Below are 19,246 nucleotides of genomic sequence, written 5' to 3' on the forward strand. Positions count from 1 at the left end.
AAACACACATACACACTAACACACTGACCCATTGAAACACACACAGGCATGCTCACTGGTGCACTGACACACTCATACACATACACAAACACCCTCACTGATACATTGACACATCCATGCATCCATCCCACCACACTCACTGACATACACTGACGCTCATACTGATACATGTTGACAGACACACAAACACACACGTCCACTACACAAAGACACACACAAGCATACATATACACTGGCTGACACCGACAGACACACTGGCACACAGACTCACTGGCATATGCATACACTGGCTCTCACATAGTAATTTATTGCTTCAGTCTTATATGTGACACAAATCATTTTAACTTTTGTTAAGTGCCCGAGAGAGTGTTTCAGTCTCCTGGTGGAAACAAATACTTACTCAGTGTAAGTGTGCATGTGTGTATGTGTATGTGTGAGTGTGCGTGTGTGTATGTGTATGTGTGAGTGTTGCAGGTGACAGAGCCCGGTGAGGCCGAAGCCCCGACAGGCAGAGGCCCTGCCGGAGTTCTGACCCTCTGCTGCCCAGCTCTGCCTGTGAGGTCCACACCTCCGCCTTGCCCAGCCGCAGACCTCCAGGCCTGGGAACTGGACCTTGATGTGGTGCCCTGTTCATTATTTACTTGCTTCCACTTCCTCCAGCCTGGCCAACAGCAATAGGGAGCTCTCTGGTTTATGTGCTGCGAATGTTGAAAAATTCAGTCACACTGGAGCCTGTTTGTGCTTAAACTTTTGATATCTCGTTCACTATGGACTCTTTCACATATTTTTATGGTGTTCCATTAAAGTGTCATTTATTTCCGTGAGTGCTTTTCAGGGACCCTTGAAGCTGTTCACGTGGGACCAGTACCTCCCTCTCCTCACCGTCATCAAGCTGTAAGTCAGTGTTCCGTCCCCAGATGGCCACTTGCCTGACTCCTGGACAGCTAAAGAAACCGTACGGGGACTATCGGTGGGGTGGGTGAGATTCTCCGCAACACGCCATCCGCGCTCACAGACCGCTCTGTGTCACCTCTCGCTCCCTCTCACGGCAGGGGACACCGTCTGACTTCTTTAACTGCACCCTCCGAAGCAGAGACACCTGTTTCAGGGACAGCTACTGAGTAGATGGTCCGTAAGTACTTGTTCGGTGAATTAACAACCTTGCGAGGCAAGTCTTGTCATTATCCTCACTGTACAAACTAAGATGCGGAGAGTTTGGAGGAGTCTCATCACGGGCCTGCTGACACATCCAGGCGTGGTGGGGCCAGTCCCCTACAGGTCCTGTGCTCCGGACAAGTGATCTCTGTTTCTTCTACTGCACGTGATGTCGGGGTGCTGTACCTGCAAGTGTCCCCTGCCCCCGGGGGTTCATAGTTGTTACCTCTGGGAAATCAAAATAACTGGGATTGGATGTTTCTATTTTTTCTTATAGGACATGAACATTTTTATACTGCCAGTCACAGCTAATCCTTCTACTTTCTTTTTCAAAAATCCTTTCCAGTTTGAGCAATTTGCCCTGCTTGTGACCTGGAACAAAGATGTGGAGACTCCCAAGCAATCACGGACGTGGGGCTGCTTCTCTGCTGGATGGTGAGACTTTGGAGCCCATCCTTGGGTCAATACCCTCTTTAACTGTCTGCCAGCCACTCCGACTTGTGTGGGGTCTGCTCAAGACTGTCTGAACATAATGACCCAGAATCTCAACCTAAAATAGAATACTAATACCAGGATGTTTCCACTACGTCCTGATTCATTCCATAAGACAAGAATGCACAGAATTATAGTTAGTTGTATACATGTAGCTCCAGCCTCCTTTCCGCTAGGAAGAGGGGCCTTTGCCTCAGTCAGAGTGGGGAAGGAGCGCTGGTCTCAGGACTCAGAAAGCCAGTGGGTAAGGGCAAAGAACTTCAGCTGTCATCTACAGGAAATTATTGTTCTAGAGTAGTGGCCAGCAGACTTTTCTGCAAAGAGCCAAAAATAAGTATTGTAGGCATTGAAGGTTGTGTAGACTTTCTTACAACTACTACTCAGCTCACCTCCAAAAGCAGCCATAGACTAAATGGAAATATGAGCATGGCTGTGTTCCAATAAAACTTTATTTACAAAAGCAGACACTGGGCCAGCTTCGGTTCACAAGACAAGATGTGACTTGCCAAGTCTGATGTAGAATGCCACTTCCCTTTGCCGAATGGCATTATGCTGGTTTATCTCTGCATTCCCAGTCCAAATACGGGGACCATTAACAATGGTGGTAGCTGAGCTTTAGCACTTATTATTACAGCACTGGCTGCATGTATGCAGAGACTCTGCTGTTGGGCCTGCAGAAGCGATAATTTGTGCCGCCCTCTCCATCTCCCCTCCCACCCCTACTCCAGGTCCCTCCTCTCTGTCCGACTTGAATGGTCATCACAGAGGAGTTCTAATTGGGCATCTTTTCCGCCCTGCCCGCCCTGTTCAGTTTTCTACCCCAAAGCTTGAGAGACCTTTTAAACATGTGCACGAAATCATATCACCCCTCTACTAAAGCCCCACAGCAACTTCCCACCACTCTTAGGATTAAAATTCTGTCCTCTGACCCTGAGAACCCCAGAAGGCTTGGCCTCGCCCACCTGCTCCCCTTGCCCCTGGCCCTTGCTTTCTGGGCTCGAGCCACGGCGGCTTGTTCCAAGTTCCCTAACTCACCTCAGCCTCCCCGCAAGTTCCTTTACCCTGGAGTTTCCGATCCCTCTTTGCTCTTGGTTAGGACCTCTGTCTTCACCTCAGTGGTCACTTCCCCAGTGCAGCCTCTTCTGACCCCAAATGAGGTCAGGACCCCCTGTTATTCTTCCCTGCACTCCCTGAATTTTTATTTAGGTGGGTGAATTGTTCCTCATGTCTCTGTGGAATCTGGCTCCTGCTTAGCCCACAAGCTCCATGAGGGCAATGACCAGGCATGTCATATTTAAGCTATGTCCTAGGCACCTAGTAAAGCACCTTGTAGCGGGTACTCTGTAAGTACTTAATGAGTCACGGGGTGGACATGTCTGATGGAGCCAGGCCCTCACTCAGAGTATTGGCAGGAGGCTTAGGGTGGTTAATGGAAAGAAAGGGGGCACAGAAAGAGGCGGTGACCAGCACTTTGAGTGTCATTCAGTCTCGAGGGAGGTGTGCAGAGGGTGACAGCTGTGTGCCAAAGGAAGAGGGGGATCGTGTGCAGGGCGTGGAGTGTGTGATCTGCTCAGGACGGGGAAGCCGGCATCTGGGTCCCAACTGGCAGTGCCTAGAAAAACACGTGTTGTCACGGTCTGGGGAAGAGCTTCCTTCTTGCCATTTCCTGGCCTGTCCTGTTGAGATGAAGAGTCTGCTCCTCAGCCCCCTGTGATCTCACATATAGAGTTTGCCTGAAAGCCATTAGATTGTTTGCCCTTTCAGGCAACGTCTTCAAACACCCACCAGGTGGTGCAGCAGTCGGGTGCAAGCCTGCAGCCAGAGCCTCACCGCATGGCGGCTGATGACGCTCGCACACTTCAGCGTCTCTTCTCTCGTGGATGTCACCAACAGGGTGAAGGGCGAGGGTGTGAGGTCCACAAACAGATACCTGGACATGAATCCCAGCTCCACTCGCCGATGCTACCGACTCTGTGAAAATGACTTAATCCACTACTTTCTACACTGTCCACCTGCGAAAAGTGGGAAATCAGGGTCTACCTCAACAATCTGGGGAGTTAAAGGCACCACCCATGGAGAGTGGCACAGTGCCCGGCACACAGTGAGCGCTTGGTAGCTGGTGTCACTGTGACGGTATCAGAGCCAATTGTGGGGCCGTCCGGGTCCCTGGAGACTGGAACAATAAGGAAGCCACACTGGGATCTGAAATTTCTTGGCTCATCTGAGTGTGAGGTGGCCCTCGGGGACTAGCGCAGCCAATATCTCCTGGGCCACTCAGGTACTGCGATCATACCTAGAAAGGTCAGGGGAGCCAGACTGAGACTCAGCTTTTTCCTCCGCCGCTGGAATGTCAGCTTCCACTGTCCAGAAAGCACAGCCCAGGGCAGAATTACAGCTTCCTTTCCAGCCTGAAAGCTACCTACTAGCAAGGCATGGGGTCTGGGGGTGCTTCTTTGATCTCTGTCCCATCCATTCTTCCCCAAATCTCAGGCCCAGGACCTCCCGCCAGTTTCTGATCTTTTGTCCCAAGTCAATTCATGAACAGTCATAAATTGCTTTGAAGATAAAAGCAACCTCACTGCACCAGGATACCGCTATTATTTTAATAAGTGGAGCCTGCACATGTCTTCTTGACATATGAGCTGTTCAAAATATTTGTCTTGTTTTGCAGTTCAGCTGCATGGGAAAAGTACTTGCACTGTCTCTCGTGTATCCTCCTCCATACCCCACTGTGTGCAATGAGCTCTCTTTGCATAAAAATGTTTGCCTTTTCTCCAACGAAAAATTGATGTTTCCCTTGGGGGATGTGCCTCTGTTAGCCAAAACTCAAGTAATTATTTTTAGAGATATGTACTTTTTAAATGTCTAATTTATTGCAGGGCTTACACATGCCAATACAATGTATAATACCACTTGAAAGGAAACAAAGGTCCATGCACATTGAAAAAAAGAAATAAATATGTGAACATAATAATAGATTAACATATAAACATAAAAATAGATGTTGCTTACAGAAGAGCAAGAGAGCATGTTAATTCTCTAGATCTACCACGAATGGCTCTTTTATACCCAGAATAAGAAGAGCCTTTTAAGAACGTGTCTCTGGGGAGCACATTTCACCCTGTCATGGCACGCTGCTTGGACCACCCCATTCATCCTTCTTCCAGCATTACCGCCATCGAGACAGTACCAGTGTCTTCACCTGCACAGGTTCACTGGCAACACCAGGGCTGGCTTCCGCGCTGGTGGCTGGGACTAGGCAGACAACAGTGGCTGGTGGTGGCCCGCCACCAGGGGCTTGGAAGCAGTCCGTTCATAAAGCCTGGACCTTGTACTAGCACCGAGGAGCGGCCCTTACATCTGCCACAGGCTGCAGGCTTTGTCTGTTGGTCTCCGCTCCAAGCCTGATCGATGTTCATCTTAGTCTGGTTTTGCCTCTCCTCAGTGGACACCAAGGTGTGGTCTTCCAGGCCATACCTCAGGAAGACACAAGTCCATGAAGCCCGGTGGGTCACTCCTTGGAAAGAAGTCAGTACCTTCCCAGGCTACCAGGCCTTCTCCTCTGCCTTGGGCAGAGGTCATTGAAATTCTTACTGGAACCGTTTTCCCAGTAACTGCTTTCTTCAAAGTTTTTATGGGAAGCTGATCTGACGTTCTGTAGACCTGGCTTTCTGGGCTTAGCCAGGAGCCTCAGCCTGGCTCCGTGAACTGCACTTGAACCCGAGAAGCACCACGAACCCTAACCTCACCAAGGCCCTCCTCTCCGCTAAACTCCCAAAAGGCCCATCGCCCGCATCCTGCCGGAGTCTGTTAGTCTGTTGTACACTGCCTGTGGCATCTGGGGCATCGCTCGGTCCACCCTGTAATTTGATTTTTCGCATATGCCTTGTTTCTTCAACTAATTTGTGCTTAGCACAGAAGGAAGATACAGCTCATTAAATCCACACCTAGGAATTTCTGTCCCAGGGTGCCTGCTGAGGACTGGCAAGTCTGCCAGCATATGTTAAACTGGATACACCCTGTAACATTTCAGTACCCTCACAAGGCACACATGTGTTCCAGAATATTCCCTGAAATACCTGGTCAGAAGATCACCTCCACATCTAACAAGATAAGTGAATGCGTTCAAAGGTCTTTGGTGTCTCACAAGAGCAAACCATTCTGGCTACCCCTGCACCCAGCATCCCTATGCCCAGCCCCACCAGGGCTCAAAGTAGGTTGATGCAGAAAACCGAATCCCTTAGGTCAAGCTTGGGCACGTGTGAGCTGCATTTGAGCCATGGATTCCAGGGAGTGGCAGGTACTTCTTCTTGGGAACTGAAAGAACGTTCTGGTTTATTGACCTTTTCCAGAAAGGGCCAGCTTCACTTTGGGGCCAACATAGCTCCGTGTGGTCAGTACTGTTGGAGCCAGAAGGGGATACCGCCCCTCCCCTCTAGCCCTGCTCCCAGGTGTGGCCTGCCGAGGAGCTGCTGTTGACTGTCCAGCCATTAGCCTGTTTCCTTGCTGTGCCAAAACTTAGACGCCAGATGCCTTTTCTCCTCCAGGGAAACCAAGCTCCACACACCTGGCTTTGTTGGCAGGTTTGAACATGGATTGCAGAGTCTCTGACACTGACAGGTCCAGCCAAGCCATTGGCATGTGTCCTGGGGTCTGTGCGCAGCAGTCTAAGGACTCTGGGCCTCCTCCTGCAGATCTTGCTCAGCTGCCAGGGCTCCAGCACACAGCCACTGGCCCATGTATAATTGATGACATAATAAAAGCTGCTCTGGCTGCAGGAGGAAATATGATATGGCATAAATCACCCTGCCACAGCAAAATGAGGTTGGAATCCAAAATTTAAGAATGATGACTGCTCATTACAGGCATCATCAGATAAGGCATTCTTCTCATATCACATACCTCTGCATGAGAAACGAGGAGCTGCTTACAGTCTCCCTTTTTGCAGACTGGGAGGAGAGAAGGAGATCGCTGTTCTTGGAGTACCTGGATGTGCCAGACATGTTGCTCTTGGTTCTTCTGGCTTACCTCTCCCAGCAAGCTGACTGGGGCAGATTTTGTTTAACAAATTGGGGAATCAAGTGGTTTAGGCTGTTAAGCTTCTGTAATCAAATGCCATAGACTGGTCAGCTTAGAAACAACAGGGATTTCTCACAGTACTGGAAGCTGGAAGTCTGAGCTCAGGGTGTCAGCACGGTTGAACTCTGGTAAGGGTCCTCTTTCTGGTTCATAGATGACACCTTCTTGCTGTCTTCTCACATGGAAGGAGGGACAAGTCAGTCCTCTGGTACCCTTGTAATAGGGGCACCAACCCCATCCAGGAGGGCTCCACTGTCTTGAACTAATCTTCTATGAGAAGCTCCAAATATTATTGCATGGGAGGGACAGATTTCAATGTATGGATTTTGGGAGGTGCTATGATTTATATCTAGATGTCATCTAGAGCCTCCTGTGCTCACAGTGGGGCTTTTAGGAGAAGATTGGATTGTGGGTGTGTGACATTCATCAGTGGATTAGTTCAATTATGAGTTTATAGCTGAATGTGATGTTAAGGCAAAGCCTGGTTGGAGGTGGTGGTCACTGGGGATGTGGACTGGAAAGATTGTTCTCCCTCTTCCTTCCTTGATCTCTCTCTCTCTCCTTCCTGCCACCACGCTGTGAGCCACGACTTCCTGCCTTGGAACCAGCTGACTATGGATTTAAACCTCTACAAACTGTTAGCTAAATTAAACCTTTCCTTCCTTAGAGTTGTGTGTGTTGGTATTGTGTCTCAGCAACAAGAAAGTAAGGAAGATGGGGACACACTCACTGTACATCACTGAGACTCAGAATGAGGAAGTTTTGCCAATGGGTGTTCTGGGAACATGCATGGCACACACAATTCTTAACTGAGTCCTGAACATCCAGGGCCCCTTCTAACACCACAAGACCAAAATAAGACGTTTGGGGCCACAATCATCTGAGGAAAGTAGGCTTTGGGTGGCCCTAGTGAGAGTGGGAGCAACTCAGAGGGAACAGAGGCAGCACGGGCAGCCCTGAGCCTCAGGATGTGTGGGCAGCACCCTGGCACTAAGTGGGGAGTACAGAATCTGGGACCTTAGACCTACTACGGTAAATGAGGGAAACATGTACTACAGCCCCAAACCTCAGTGGATTCTCGTCCATAAGGCAGCATGCATGTCGAGACGGGCAGCTAAGGTCTTGTCTATCTTATTCCACCATGGTGCCTCTGAAGGCATTGCACATCATCAGTGCTTTGGAAACGCTGATGAATGAGTGGTTTTTATGAATCCAGGGTGACCGCCACCCAGCCCTTTGCTTTCAGTGGTGCATCTCCTGAACTTAAGTGTGCTTACAAGGAGAAGCCGGGCCTAAGGTGCTGGCTCATTTGACACCAATAGCTCAGGTGGACGATGCCTTTGGCCAAGAGTCTGTGCTGAGCGTGGGGCCCTGGCCCTGATGATCCCAGCACAGACAGGTAAGCAGCAACACTGACTTCCCTGCAAGTGATGGGAATCAGGGCTGGGCAAAGGAGGCAAGGGAGCAAAGAGTCTCAGCGCTAAAGGTACAAACAAAGGGCCGCACTGTGGAGAAAATAAGCACAACCCAGTCTACAGAGAATAAAACCCACGGCATTACTGCATGAGCCCAGGGTCTTCAGAAGAGAAGTTCCCAACGTGAACGAAACAGCTTTCCTTTTACCAAACATGACCTGGTATTCACATCCTGGTTCAAACCCACATATCTGCTCGTTTCCCCTGTGGGAAAGGAAGCAGGAAAGAGAGGAAGGCGGTAGGCTCACCAGGCTCTGAGCCCAGGAGAGGTCCCAGTGGCCTCTTCCTCAGGTGCTCTGAGACAGAAAGGTGGGGAGATCGAGCTTGAAAGGAGGCAAGCATGGGGCCTTGATGGACGAAGGGTGGGGAGGAGGAGCAGTGCTGCTCTGCACTGTGCTTCCCCTGTGGGGTTGTCTTTGTCCTTTTTTCCCTACTTCTCCTTCTTTCCTTCCTTCCTTCCTTTCTTCCCTCCCTCCTTCCTTCCTTCTTTCCTTCCTTCCTTTCCTCTTCCTCTTCCTCTTCCTCTTCCTCTTCCTCCTCCCTCCCTCTTCCTTTCCCTCCCTCTCCCCTTTTCTCTGTATGGAGAATTGAACACTTGCCTTTCTGATTTTGGGTCAAAGTCTTGCTAAAACACTAAGTTGCCCAGCTGGGCTTAAACTTGCAATCCTCCTGCCTCAGCCTCCAAGAGTACTGGGATTATAGGCATGCACCCCCGTGCCTGGCTTCTTCATCTGTTTTGTACAGCTATGAACAAATACCTGAGGCCAGGTAATTTATAAAGAACAAAGATTTATTTCTTAACAGTCTGGAGGCTGAGAAGTCCAAGGTGGAGGTGCCCACAGCTGGGGAGACCCTTCATGCTGCATCACCCAAGGTGGGGGGAGGGCAGGTGAGCTGGACAGAACAGGAGAGGCTGGACTCACTTCTAGAACAACCAGTTCCCATGATGATGACATCACCCTTTGGTGAGCACAGAGCCCTCATGACCTTACCACTCATAAAGTCATCATTGTTACAGCAAAGTAGTAGGATGGTGTTACGGTTTGTGTCTGGATGTCTCCCTAAAGCCTCATGCAGTCATGGGGCGGGCTTCTAGAGTTTATGATTGATCCATGATTCAATGCTGGGATTATGGATGTGAGTGCTACACCAGCCCCTGGGGCAGGGAGTTTGCATACAATGTAAGGCAGGGGAAGAGGCTGCTTGCCGTAGATCCTCCCCTTGTGCTCTTGTTGCTTTTGCTGTCTTCCACCACTGCGAACTGTTGCCCTCTGCCATGTGCCACTCTGCCTTGGAACCAGCCGAGTATGGACTGAAACCTTCACAAACAGTGAGCTAAATAAACCTGTCCTTCCTTAATTCTGGGTGTGAGGTATTTTGTCTCAGCAATGAGAGAAAAGAAACCAAGACAGATGGGCAATCAATACAAATTTTTAATCATGAAATCATATTTCCTTGGGTTAAAATCCAGTGTGGAAAAGGAATGGAAATACAATATGAAGATATCAGATTTCCAAAGCTAGAAAAGGAATGACTATGTGTATTTAAATGGATGAGAATTTACATCAAATACTTTTGTATTTATGTCCCAAAAGATATGGTTTTGAAGGAATAATGGAGCCATCTTACTTGAAAATGTCTATATTGATGGTATGTAGAAAGTTCTATCATTTGTAGTCATTTAAATCTTTGAAGAAAATAATTTAAATGTCATTTAAAATGTACAAGGGAAGAGAGATTTAAAACATTCTTTTAAGGCACAGGTTAGGAAAAAGTTTGGAAAACAGTTGTGGAACTATCAGATTGGAGGCATGAGGAACAAACCCAAGCACTGCCATATTATTTTATTTTTTAAAATTCCCAAGATTTTATATCAAATAAATTGTTTTTGCATAGTCCTCAACTTACAGTTGCATTACCAGCCCAAAACAAGATGAATCCCTTGCTCTATTCATTTCCCTCAGCTTTCTGATCTCACGTTTGGGACTCAGGCATGTGGAAATCAGTTGGACTTTGTGTAAGTCAGCCACATTGGATGTACATGATTGAGTACAGACGCCACTGAGTGTAGGAGTCAATTTTTCTATTGTCATCTGATTGGTAAGTGGGTGACACACAACTGCATGGAGTATAATGTTAGATCAGGCTGTATGTAGAATGTTCGATCAGGCTGTGTGTATAACATTAGGCAGGCTGCATGTGTAACGTTAGGTCAGGCTGTATGCATAAGGTTAGGTTAGGTTGTATGTATAAAGTTAGGTTAGGTGTATGTACAATGTTATATCAAACTGCTTATCTGGCTTGTGTTTTAAACAGTACAGACAATGGTTAGCAAAGAAAGAACCTGACAACTCTGGTTTAATCTTGCCCAGAACCTCTTCTCCCTGGACGTCTGTGCCTGGGAGGAGAAGACGCAGAGCCTTGAGCAGGGACGCCCACTCCCCCAGGTCCGATGCGCCTCCATGGTGACCCAGGGTTAGTTTTGAGAGACTGGGACACTGCTGCGCTCGCAGACCTCCTGCCCCTCTGCAGGTGCTCACGGGCGTGTGACCTGGGACCCTTGCGGGTCCAGGCTGTGCTCTGACCTGCCCTGGAGCATTTGCATGGTAGTGCAGAGCCCTCCCTCACGATGTCTCCTAAATAGAGGGCTGTGGGTTTCAAAAGCATTGGAACTTCAGGGATTGGGAAAATCCCACAAATACTAATCTTTAGCACTGAGAATTCTCCTCCTTTTGTGTACTTTTTACTATTTCATTTGTTTGTTTAGTCCTTCATTCATGCTACCATTCAATAGATGTTACTTTCTGATGCAGCTTTAGGTTCTCACCTGTCTTGAGTGGGTGGTGACCGAGCCTCTAGGACTCATGGCCTTTCAGGACATCCATCTGCTGACACCCAAGCGAGGGAGGCTCCAGGCCCATGTTTCTGAGAGAAAGAAGGAGCAGAGACAGTCACACCTCATGCAGGCAGGACGAAGGTTGCCGCCCCGCATAGCACACAAAGCCCACAAGGACGAAGTCCACACAACCTGATACCCACCACCACACCGGGAATCGGTCTCCCGCAACTCTCAGGGATGAACCCTCACCCAACTGCACAGCTGGGCAGTGAATCAGAAAGCACTCTGGGAGCGCTAAGACGTTAGAGGAGGTGGCGAAACAGCACCACTAATATGGGCCTGCCCTAGAGCCCGCAGTGTCCCAAGCTGCTGTGACGCTGTCTCCACCTTAAATGTAGATGGTGGCTCCTTTCAAATTCAGGTGTTCTTCTTCTTTCCTCTGTCCCATACCTCCTCGTCACTGCTCCCTCTCTGCAAGGAGGAGGCGAAGTGCTTTTCCATAGACAATGAGTTCAAGTTTCCCTCTCCTGCCGCTCTGTCTCCTGAGGAAGTGCAGGGGTGGTGTAACTCCCTGCCCCAATAAATCCAACCGTTTGTTTTTTCTAGATGCTTCCTGTACCTACAAAGCCTCGAGCCAAGGAAGATCACTCCTGGCCATCACCTCTTGCCTGAAGTCTTGCCTACCACTATGAGCCTCTCTCCCTGGCCTCTCCTCATGTGGCTGAGACTGTCTTTTGGACACTTATGACTTCCCGGGGGAGATTCCCAGAGCCTAATGGGTCTCAGCTGGAAAAGGATGCAGCCTGTTTTGATAGAGTTACTTTCACACAGCCAGGCCATGGCACAGGTTATAAGAGTTTGTGCCTATTATGGAGAAGACCCACCAGACAACCCAACGCCAGAGGATTTTGGTTTGGCTCAAATGTTCCTCACAGCGGCTTGGGGAGCCTTCAAGGTGTTGTGTGTCATGAGGTTTCTCAAAAAAAGGAAATCACAAATCATACTGAAGGTGCTGGGTGGGCGTACTCAGGGGTGGGACAGTTGCCAGCAACAGTGAGGCCCTGGGTTCAATCTCCAGTTCTGCAAAAAGTAAAATAAAATCACATCATGCTGAATGTATCACATACGGCATACTTACCCTAAACTGGTCATGAGCTTGAGCACCTGACTAAGTTATCCTGCAGAAACTGCAGTGTTTCTTGAGGTCCACTTCCCGAGTGGGGCAAAAGCTCAGAACTGCAGTTTGTGATGAAGATCAAAGCCTGCAATAGATTTTGGTGAAACTGGCTGAGGTTCAATGCTCTGCTAAAACCAGGAGCAAGCGGAGGTCACAGATTTCAAAGGGAAGCCTTTGCTCAGCAACAAGGCTTACGACGTCTCATTTAGAACCTTGTCTTCAGACGCAGAGGCCTCTTCAGTACGTCCATTGCTTGAAAGTATTCTAACAACCACAGGGAGTATCTTGCCCATGAATCACAATCTGCTGGGTGCTAGGAGAAATCAATCAAATGAGCGTCATTTTCCTGTGGACCATTTGGAGGACTCAGATAACAGCACTTGGTGGCTGCAGGCCACATTTTTTTCAGACCTGAAGTCGAATTTGCCATTTGAATTTGTTCTAAGGCAGGCAGTGAGTGTCTGGAAAGATAAATACAAGGGGGGATTATTGGAGTGAACAGACTTTGAATACATTTTCTAAGTGATTCTTGCCCCCGAGATTCACTAGTCCCAGGGTTCGATCCCCTGGCCGAATCCTACTAAATCCCTTTACCCGTTAGTGCCTGGATTCTTTCTCTGAGTGGCAGAAGAAGTTAATTAGCCTACAGGTACCTCTCAGACTGTGAATCAAAACAGCCAAAGGCAAAGAACTGTACACAGACGCTGAGAATTGCAGGCTCCCACCCTCCGAGCCACCCCACAGCCAAGCCTCACCCCTCACCCAAGCGGCCCAACCGTGCTGCCATCCCAGCCTGGGACGGTTCGGTTTGGCCCAGGCTTAGCCACCCGAGTGCTGACCCTATGCTTAGAATTTCCTACGCACGAAAAGCAAAAATGAGTGAGCAGAAACCTCCACACTGACGGCTTGAAGTGACAGCTGGACTGATGTTTACCTTACCCTGTGACAGAGAAATCGTTAAGCTGATTCAGAAGTGGAGAATAACTTAAGCACAGGCATACACGTTTTTAAATCACTTCTGAAAATACCTCTGTGCGCAACAACCAATGCTTAAGATAAGTGCTTCTTCCCTTGTGCCAAATCAGGTCTGTTTGATCACAACTGTGCTTTCTGGCTGGGGTCAGAGGCATTCAAAGAAGGATCCACAACAGCTCAGAAGGAGTCTGAGAGGGGGCCCAGCAGATGGAAGTCTTTCCAAGAGAATTTAAAGTGGTTACCAAGCTGTGTAGATAAACCTACAAAAGGTATCAAAATAACGAAGGACATAAGGATTGACCAGCAGAAAGGTGAACATACTTCCATAGGGTGGTGAATATACAGCAAATGCATATCTCTTTTCAGTCAAAAAATGCTAATGTATGAGTTGTTTTTTCTAAGCTAAACCCTCAATATTCAGGTTTAACTGTAGTGTTGGCACTTTGCAGTAAGTAAGTGGGTTTGGGTTGCAGTGGGCACTTGTCTCTAAAAGGTTCACCATCACTGAATTAAACATACATAACAATCCCTCTAGAGAAAAGTACAAATTAGGCTCTGGAATTTCAGGCAGCCAATATATACGGGAAATGCCATCAATTTCATTAAACTACTACATCCACAAGTATAGAGTCGCTTCAGGACAAACAGCTATTCAGGCGGGGTGGGGCTATTCAAGCAATTGTCCCTTTTTTGCCAGAACTGAACGCTTCCTTGGGTACATCCCTGTCAATGCTGAAAGCAGGAAAGCCCCTGGCAAGCCAGGATAAATTGGTCCCCTAAAGGGCCCTCCTGGCACGAAGCCCCCTGCCTCCACCTAGAAGGCAGACCACTATTAGAGCACACATGTTTATCCCAAGCCTCACAGCTGCAGGAGGCCCCAGGTTCCACAGGCACTGACCTTGGGGTGAGGACAAGCTGTTGGCTCCATGTTTATAAATCATGTCAAAGCCACAGGGTGTAGGGGACTGAAAGGACAGTGGAGAAGAGAGGGCACTTTCCTGTGGAAGCCCAGCAGAAGCACGGCTTTGATTTTGCTTGTGCTACAGCTGCATGGAGAGAATAAGAAAGGAAAAAAACACCCATAAAGGGCCTTGTGAAACAGCCTCGAGCCACCTGCCCCCAGCAGGCCCTGCTGGGCATGCTCAGTGTTGCAACAGCTGGTGTCATAGCAGGGGAACTTGCACAACAGACCAGCTCTTCCCTGTTCCTGGCTGGCTTGCCTTGCCTCAGCCTACCTTGGACTGTCCTGATTAGCTCATGGGAAAAGCCCTTAGACTGATTCTTGGCAATAAAAGGCAGAGATGTGGAACCTCAGACTAAATAAGACAGCTTCCATGGTGGCCTTGTATCTCATGTTGTAGCTAAAAGCTAAGCTGCCCCCATACAAGACACTCCCTTCCTTTTATAACCAATGTTCTGACACCAACATCCTGTGCTGGAACATTCTGTCCTGTGCCAGCAGGGCCTTTCATCTCAGCAGAGTGCATAATAAACACTGGGACTCTCGCTGCCCTATTCTAGGAACGCATCATAACTCTGCCAGGACTTTCCAACATTGTCTTCCTTGGAAGCCTGACAGTTACCACAGTGCCCCAAGCAAGAGAATGGTGTCCCCTGGTGGTCATTTCTTCTCAGGGTCTCTCTCGGTGTCTGCCTTCCGCCATTTTGGATAATGAGGCAAAGGCTCATTACTTCCGGAAATTTCTTACAAAGATCCCACTGGGACAATTTTCTGGATCTCCGCAGGGAAAGTAGTAGATATTTTATTACACACTGCATTGCTTCAGCTGACATGCATCTGAGATTGAGGGGTAGGCTGGGGCAAACTTATTTTTAAGAATCTTGATTTTTATGCATCTTGTTTTTAATGTTTGTTTTTTAGTCATATATATATAGTCATATAGTCATATACATATATCTCCTTTATAAAAACAAAAGTCTCAGTTTATCTTTCTTGAAGTAAATGTGCCAAATCCTTCAATTTATACTTTTTGACATAAACTTAACACATTAAAAAATGTGGGAGGGGGTGTTGGTGTTCTCAAAGGGTTGATATCCCAACTAACATTTCCATGGCTTCCTAAATAAATGCCCTCATCTGAATATTTTTCATCACGTGCTCTGGATACAAAACTCAGAGGCACAGTCTACACCCTTGAGGAAGTCCTAATTTATTAAGAGACAAGGATAAATGAATGGTCATAATAAGTGTGATCAACCTTATAACATACTTGCATGGGGATTGTAGAGAGCCAGAAAAGGGCACATTCCTGGGCTGAGGGGAGGAAAACTTCTCAGCAAATTAAGGAGGAACACATTTTGATATTCAAGTGATACTAGCCATGGAGAAAAGCAGACCTCTGTGACAGGCAGGTGTCCTCTCCTCCAAATGCAGGACATCACACTGAGAAAGTAAAGCAAGGCCAGATCCCAGCGGGTTTTGTGCTGCAGGCTGGGGAGTTCCAGCTTTACTGTGTGAGGGCTGGGGATTTATAGTTCAGGCTTTTAGACTGGAAAGTAACGTGGTCAGAATTGCTTCCAACGCCATGGTGTAAGTAGGAACTGCCCCCTGAAGATTCATGTATGGAGGGCCTGAGCCCCAGGGCAGCAGTGTTCACAGGTGCGGCCTAGAGTGTTCACAGGGCAGCAGTGTTCACAGGTGCGGCCTAGAGTGTTCACAGGGCAGCAGTGTTCACAGGTGCGGCCTAGAGTGTTCACAGGGCAGCAGTGTTCACAGGTGCGGCCTAGAGTGTTCACAGGGCAGCAGTGTTCACAGGTGCGGCCTAGCAAGGAGACTGCATCGTGATGGTGTCAGCCTCATCGAGAAGCGAACACTGGTAACCGCTGAGGAGCTCTTAGCCCAGCGGGCTGTTAGGAGGTGGGCCCGGACGGGGGTACCTTTGAAGGGCGTATCTTGCCCCTGCCGCCTTCTTCTCTGGCTCTTGCTTGGTCTTGCGCTCTCTGGATGCCGTGATGTGAGCTGCTCTCCACGCCACGTCCTTCCACCGTGATGCTTCTGTGTCAGGGTCAGCTGACCATGGACTGAAATGTCTGAAACTGTAAGCCAGAAGCAATCATTTCCCTTTCAAGTTTTTTCTCAGGTATATTTGGTCACAATGACAAAATCTGACTAATACTTATAGTGTTTCTATAAAGAAAAAGTATGATTGAGAATAGTTTCAAGGCAAAGAATTAGCTAAGGGCCTTTAGCAATGGTCCAGAAGACGAAGGATAGAATTAAGTGGCGGTGGCGGGGGTGGAGAGGAGGGAAAATCACGTGAGGAGGGAAACCTAAAAGGATTGTACGAGTATCGGCTATGAGAGATGAGGAAAAGGGAATACCAGAAAACACAGCTCTGCAAAGCAGCCTGCCCTGGAACGTGCTCCAACCCCATTAGGCGGGAAATCCTGGACAGGCCTTTTCCTGTATGTGTGGGAGCTCAGAGGCTGGGGCCCAGGTGCAGCTGGAGGGGGCTATTCTTCCACTGTGCCTCAAGCTGAGAAGGTGTGGAGAAAAAGAGTAGCTTATGGGATACAGTGGCCCTATGCTCAGGCTTAAATCTCCTGCCCCATTCTCCTCTGCGTGTGGGATGGAGATAAGGCGCAGGGGCACTTTTGAAGGCACTGGTGCTCAAACCAAAATCCAAGAAGTTCGGGACCACCTCGGTTCAACCAAGTTTGAACAATCCTACTTTCTGCACGCTCTTTGCACCGCTTGCCTTTGCTTACACTTGGAGTAAATCTTGAGCACGTTCTGCTTGATACTCACAGAGTACATACAGCATGTTCTCCCTGTGACAGGAAAACACACTCAGAGGCCACCTGAGCGGTTAGCGGCTCCCTGGAAGGCCTGTCCCCCTCTGCCGTTAGCAGCCGAGCTGGGTGGCTCTGAGGGTCGCTGCCAGCCGCTCTTGTGAGGACCACTGTGCAGGCAGTGAAGAATTTATAAATGGATGGATATGAGTACAGAGCAGAGCGGTTCCTGTAAAAGCTGTAGTGGAGTATCTGGAAATATCCAAAATGCCGCAAAAGTCCTGCTACTTTCTGAATTGTATATTGGCAAGAAAACCGTAAAAAAATGGAGAAAAACAATGGAGCACTCTGGAAGGGTGCTGCCCTCGGACGACTCCCTGTAAGCCTTAACGCCATGCTGGAGGGGAGGGTTCCTGGGTGTGGTTTGGGTCAGAAAGCCAAAGAGGAAGCACACGAGGCAGACCCAGGCCGGGCAGGAAGGCCTCGGCCCGCACCCACGCTCTGCGGCGGGAGGGACCTTTGCGTTGAATTTAAGTAAGATGGTTAATGAACATACATTTCTCCACCGCTTTATTTTCCATGATTGGGATAATTATTTCATGAGTGATCTCTCACCTTCCCCCTGATTAGAAGACAGACCCGAGGTCTCACTCCCTTGCCCTGATCGCAGCAGTCACCTCACCTGCCTGTCTTCCTCTGCCCTCGGCTCTGAACTGCCCTCCCCGCTTGCCTGCCCCTCCCCACCCCCTCAGCCCCTCCTCAGGCACAGGAGCTCCCCACCCTCTCAGCCCCTCAGGCACCGGAGCTAGCTGCCAGGGCCCGTCTGGACCTGCTCTCAAGCTCACACCACTCAGAGACGCTTCTCAGGGCACACATTAAAGAAGAAACTCAGTGTGAAAGCAGAGGTTTATTAGAATGATGAAAGAAACAACTTCAAGTGGCATCAAACGTGTAAATATCAAATATCCCAGAAAAACAACAGTTTTTTTTTTTTAGTAATTAAATGCACGATTTAACTCCACAAAACTATTTCCCCATTTTTTTCAACATATTCTTTATGATTTTCTGATATGATGCTTTTGAATTATCATTTTCTAGAGAAACATCCCAACACTCTGGGAGGCTGAGGTAGGAAGACCAAAAGTTTGAGCCCAGCCTTTGCAAGTTGGCAGCTTAGTGAGACCTTATCTCAAAATTCAAAACAGTAAAACGGACTGAGAGTATGTGCAGCTCAGTGTGAGAGCCCTGCGTTCAATCTCAGGTACCACCCCCCCACACACACACACACACACAAACCCAAAACTAATTTACTCTTTCCTTTGACATGGTTATCTTTATTTTTATTTCAGATAGTTCGTAGAAGTTTGTTTCAAATTTACATTTCTTTATGGGCAATGCCAAGTGCTATCAGAATTCTCAGTTTCTGCAAGTCTGTGTCAAGTTTCTTTTCTGTGAGAGCCACAGGATTTCACGGCACTTTGTTTCTTTTGCAGTAAGTAATTGTACAGACTAAAAAATTGATATCGCTCATTGACCAGTTTAGTTATTCTCTCATTGCCAAGACACAAGATCCTGCCCACTACCCTAAGGAGGAAAGGTTTATTTAGCTCATAGTTGTAGAGGTTTCAGCCTGTGGTCAGCTAGCTCCAAGGCAGGGCTACATGCAGAGGAGAAAGGGCTCATGACACGGCAGGCAGAAGCAGCAAGAGATCAAGGCGTATGAGAGACGTATACCCGCCAGGCCACGCCCAAGGAGCCCCTGCTTCCCAACAAGCTTCCCCTCCCAACATCACACCCAGCGGTGAAGCCATCAGTGGACTAATCTAGTACTGCGCACCCATGATCCGCTCACCTCCCGAAAGCCCCACCAGTGAACCCATGGGACCTTGGGGAGACAAGTAGATATACACCATCACATTCAGCAAAAGCGCAAAGTGCGATTTGGGTATGCCACTGCAAACAGAGACATGGGCATGAAATGAAGTAATTTGATTTCTCAATTCCATTGTCTTTTCACTGAACAATAAGTATTAGACTTCTTTGGACTTGAAACCAAAAAGCTTGCACTGGCTTTCAACATCTTTTGCAGAAATGCAAATAAAAATAACACTGAAATGCCGTCTTATTCTAGAAAGAATGACTATCATCAAGGACTCAAAAGCAATAAATGCTAATGAGGTTGTGAGGAAAAAGGAACCTTTACGTATTTATTACATATATATATATAATGTTAATGTATATATAGTTTAAACACGGTGAGACATTTATGGAAGTTATTTTTGTTTAAATGTGAGGTTATTT

The 19,246-nt window shown here is 48.2% G+C and overlaps 2 long non-coding RNA genes across 3 annotated transcripts in view; one reads left to right on the forward strand and one right to left on the reverse strand.

Moving 5' to 3' along the window:
- The first annotated feature begins 473 nt into the window (after positions 1 to 473).
- Positions 474 to 12,184, forward strand: LOC102021468. 2 transcript variants are annotated; one of them, XR_001234458.1, is made up of 3 exons: positions 474 to 1,132; positions 1,502 to 1,590; positions 11,647 to 12,184. It is a non-coding gene; the product is annotated as an uncharacterized LOC102021468 (long non-coding RNA). The 2 variants fall into 2 exon arrangements; XR_001234457.1 differs by lacking the exon at positions 11,647 to 12,184 and adding an exon at positions 3,412 to 3,500.
- Positions 6,338 to 19,246, reverse strand: part of LOC106148773 — a 19,089-nt gene continuing 6,180 nt past the window's right edge. Inside the window, exons 3-7 of the long non-coding RNA XR_001234456.1 lie at positions 12,179 to 12,678; positions 11,428 to 11,582; positions 11,029 to 11,126; positions 6,550 to 6,898; positions 6,338 to 6,419 (exon numbers count right to left, since the gene is read on the reverse strand). This is a non-coding gene — a long non-coding RNA (uncharacterized LOC106148773). The remainder of the gene's footprint in view (positions 6,420 to 6,549; positions 6,899 to 11,028; positions 11,127 to 11,427; positions 11,583 to 12,178; positions 12,679 to 19,246) is intronic.

The sequence above is a fragment of the Chinchilla lanigera genome, unplaced genomic scaffold (genome assembly GCF_000276665.1).
Source record: "Chinchilla lanigera isolate Chin_1 unplaced genomic scaffold, ChiLan1.0 scaffold00028, whole genome shotgun sequence".
NCBI lineage: Eukaryota > Metazoa > Chordata > Mammalia > Rodentia > Chinchillidae > Chinchilla > Chinchilla lanigera.